The sequence below is a fragment of the Halichoeres trimaculatus genome, unplaced genomic scaffold, assembly GCF_033239565.1.
Source record: "Halichoeres trimaculatus isolate MK-OKI-2021-1 unplaced genomic scaffold, fHalTri1.1 fHalTri1_scaffold_3, whole genome shotgun sequence".
Lineage (NCBI taxonomy): Eukaryota > Metazoa > Chordata > Actinopteri > Labriformes > Labridae > Halichoeres > Halichoeres trimaculatus.
In genome coordinates this window covers 3,714,045-3,718,493 of record NW_027437181.1, presented here as the reverse complement: position 1 = coordinate 3,718,493, position 4,449 = coordinate 3,714,045, and positions in this window count along the sequence as shown.

Below are 4,449 nucleotides of genomic sequence, written 5' to 3'. Positions count from 1 at the left end.
GGATGAAATAAAGATTTGGAGTCACAGAAATTATTCAAACCTTCTTTTGTTGATTTTGGAAACACTCATTATTCTTATCGTTTGGATTCAAAGCCACAGTTTGATCTCAGATGTTTTTTGATAATTTCTTCAACTGACTTTTGAATAAGACTCGCACTGTGGCGGTATTATACGGTGGAGGTATTATTATTGAGACAGTAAACAAGAAAGGGCAATGAAATGTTAAATTCTCATGCGAATGTTGAGTTTCTTTTATAGTTTTTAGCAAAATATAAAGGTAAGTTGGTATGAGGGAACTAGTAAAATCAAATAACATACATGAGGGGTTCAACAGCGGTTACCTTCTTTTTTTGTCTTTGAGGAGAATTTAACATTTCACTGCCCTTTCTTGTCAAACTCAAGGCCTGGGAGTCAAATGTGGCCCACCGCGCCATTTTAATGTGGTCCACAAGAACTCAAAAGGTCTGATTGTCTTATAATAGATGGGATGCACTGGACGTTTCCCATAATACCTACTGATTACGTTACCCACGAAGTGACGGCATCCTGCCACTCGATCGCTGTGTTTTCACATCAGTGCCGTTTTCTGAACAAAAGTGAAATTGAGAAATAAAACGATCCAAAAATGTCCAGGAAGAGAAGCTTTGATGCAGATGAAGCTGTTTCAAGAAAGATGGGAAGGCGAATATGTGTGAGCTTCAAGGAGAAAAACCTGTGTGTCTTTTGTGGCGGTTGTTAAAGAGTTGGCATTGGACGCCAAACACAGAGCTGAGTACACCAAAGTGAGCCTTCAAGGAAAACAACAAATATTGCAAGACTTAAAATGCAAACTGCAATCGCAGCAGGATGTGTTCAAGAAAGCCACGACCAAAACAAGGTTATAATAGTTAACTAAAACGAAACTAAAAACAAAAACTAAAATTTAAAATATATTGCAGTTAACTCAAACTAATAAAAACTAGAAAAGAAAACAAAAACGATAAGTAAACTAAAACTGTATCTTGTGTTCACAAAAGTAACTGAAACTAACTAAAATTATAGACAAAATGTCCTTAGTTATAGTTTTTGACAATATTAACAGCCTTTAGGATTTAAATTAATCCGACACATTTTCCCAACCAATTTTACGACAGTTTTAGGCTTTTTCAGGTTGTCAGTACCGTACTGCACCATCATAGTGACGTACTGGGACGTGCTTGTTTACTGCACTGACTGGCTGTGCGCTGTGCTGCGATGAAACATAGAGGAGCGATGAATCAGAGCATCTGTAATAGTTTAATTGTATTTGAGTCTGCTTTTATTGTTCCAGAGTCCAAGTTTCTAAGTATTAAGGCTCATTTTATATTGTTTTATATAATTTATGTTAACATTATTTTTATATAATTTGTGTTTGTATTTTTATGTTAAGTTTATATTATTTTCATGTGTTTAAGGCAGCAGCCAACAGTTCAGTATCAGCATTGACTGAGCAGTGAGCTCTATGTTGGGCTAGAAAATAAACAGTATTACAAAATATTTACTCTGACCTTTTCGAATCCTGCACCTGGTTTATGAGGTATGAAAAACTAAAACTAAACTAAAACTAAGCCTTGTTGCAAAAATCAAAACTAAATAAAAACTAGAATGCCCGCTCTGAAACTAATTAAAACTAAACTGTAATGAAAGAAAAATGTGAAAACTAACTAAAACTAAACTATAATGACAAATCCAAAACTGTTATAACCTTGGACCAAAATACCGCAGTGGGCAGAAAAAGCTAGTTTTATTGTGGCTTAAGAAATTGCCTGTGCTGCAGAGTCTTTTTCACAGGGAGCATTTTTGAAGCAGTAGTTGCATTTATTTGACATTACATTTAGCTACATTCAGCTACATTTAAGCTGCGTTTCCACCAAGCAGTCCGGTTTGGTTCAGTACGGTTTGGTACAGTTAAGCCTGATCCCGTTTGTGTTTCCACAGCAAACTGTGCCCTCTTGTGGTAGGTGGTGTGTAAGCCGGATGCCGAAAGCCGCAGCTGTTAAACAATAGCGTGACGCCGTAGCAGCGTGACACAGTTTACCCCGCTAATAAATCCAACAAATAAGCAAAACACGACACAGTAAACAAAGAGCACAGATGAAGACATGCAGCATTTCGTCCTCTCTGTGATTGGCATGTAGCTCTTTGATACAAAGAACAATCAAGCTTTGTTTCAGAGAAGACTGTGTGCCACCAGGAGAAATGCAGCCACAGTAAGTGATGATTCTTTTGACCAATCAGCAGTCTGCAGTGTTGTTGCTTCACCTTTCGAGAGCAGATCAGTTCAGTCTGGCACCCATACGGAAGGGTCCCAAAAAGTGGGACGGCTCGTCTCAGTTATGTGGGGATCTGTCCCGGGATCAGTCAGTGGAAACGCAACAAAATGTGCGCCGAACCGGTCTGCTTGGTGGAAACGCGGCTTTATATTGTCTTAGAGTTACATCTGCCCCTTTGAGGGAAACCATGATGCTGATGTGGCCCTCTGTGAAAATGAGTTAGACACCCTGCCGTACAAAATCACATCGGGGAACATGATAACGCACTGGTGGCTCCTCAGCAGACATGCACGCAAATCTTAAATGCGCTCATTGGAATCTCATATATACTCTCGAGTAGAGCTTGGACAATGTGCTATTCTTGTGATTCAATTCTATTACGATTTTTGGGGTGCCGATTCAATTTACATTGCGATTCTTCAGTATTAACGATTTTTGCGATTTTAAGTTTGCTTTTTTAAAACCAGACCACGTGAAAAAGTGAAATGATGATGATAATGTCGACTATATCAGGAGTTATGATACCGAATTATGTACTTTTGCAGGTACCAGCTGAATTCTGTCAAAAGCACCGGGTACCGATCCACGTAAAATCAAAAGGTACCTTGTTTAGGTACCTAAATGCATCCTAATGACTTTGAGGGAGTGGAAGAGTAGGAGATTTTCCACGCTGGACATGAACACAGCATTGCAATTGAAAAAAAATCTATATTTCATTTTTAAACATTTTATTTTTTTACAACTTAACACAAAAAATTACCGGAAATTGGTACAGTTGAGTACCAGTAGCCAGGTACCGGGCATTGGTACCGTATCGTCTCAAATGTGAAGGTACCCATTCCAAATCAGGAGCCTAATTTTCCCATAAAATGCACATTGCGTGAGTCAGTGAAAAAAAAAAAAAATCGCCCTCCGCTGGAGAAAAGAGGCTACTTTTTTCCAATCTAGTTCGACAAAGACTCACAATTTTAATAATGCCAAACAAAATATCCCAATATATCATATGAAAATTTTTCCTCCCCCTACTCACGAATGTCATATTTCAATCTCATATGTGCTCTTGAATTTTGGCAGTATAATGCCACCATACAGCACACACATGATTATCATCCTAACAGTGAAAACAACCCGAGTTTCCTGTAAAGAAAGACCCTTTCCACCACCGTACAGCCTCCTTACAGCCAGTGCATCCATCCAACAATGCCTGTAGATCTCTGCACAGCTTGCCTCCAGTCGTTTGCATACTCATCCCTCATGAAAGTCAGACTTGGTCTTTTAACAAGCTCCCTCTGCTGCCAACATCCCACTGCATCCACCACTGTACTGCTGCAACCAGAGCACTGTCAAACACGCTGCAGGCTTATTTGAAAATGAAAACAGAAGAAATACATTTTAAAAAAAACAGCAACAAAATATTCCTTCCCTTCCCCGCTCTGCTGTAACACTGCTGAGGTTTCCTGACTTCTGGTTTATGAGGAGAAACACACACAAAGACTCTCACAATGTGACGCTCATTGCCCACTTCAGAACAAAGAGAAACTCTGTTTTGTAAAGTTTTACCTTGACACTAAAGTTCTCTACGTTTTCAAAGTCAGTCTTTGTCCCAACACCTCAAACCAAACATTACTTTTTATTATAGATCCCAATATTCACGCCATTATGCATCTTTATTAATATTTATCACCTGTCAGCCAGTAAAGTTCAGCAACAGACACATTATGAATGCAATATGAAGACAAAGAAGACGCACAGGCTCAGGTGAGTCTGGGTGAAGAGGGGGAGGCTGCAATTACCCGTCCTGCAGAATGGGTCCAGCTGGGCGAGGACATTTTTCTCCTAAATACGTCTGAGTGAAAGGAAAAGCTAAACGTCACAGACATGTATTTAGTCAACCTGAAAGGACACATTTTTCACTGATCAGTCTTCTGTTTTTATCCCTCGGTGTGAAAGGTAATACATTTTCTGGAGTTTAATATCACAACCTTTGGCAAGGGCGCAGCACCAAAACTCCTCCACACACAGAAATTCATTATCCTATTTTTATCCCTGTCCCCTGCTTACCTCAGTCTGACACCCCTGACCTTTGGGAGGCTACTTTTGGGAACAAGTGTCACATTGTGGCTGGTGTTTTCACACCTTTTCACACTTTACACCTCAG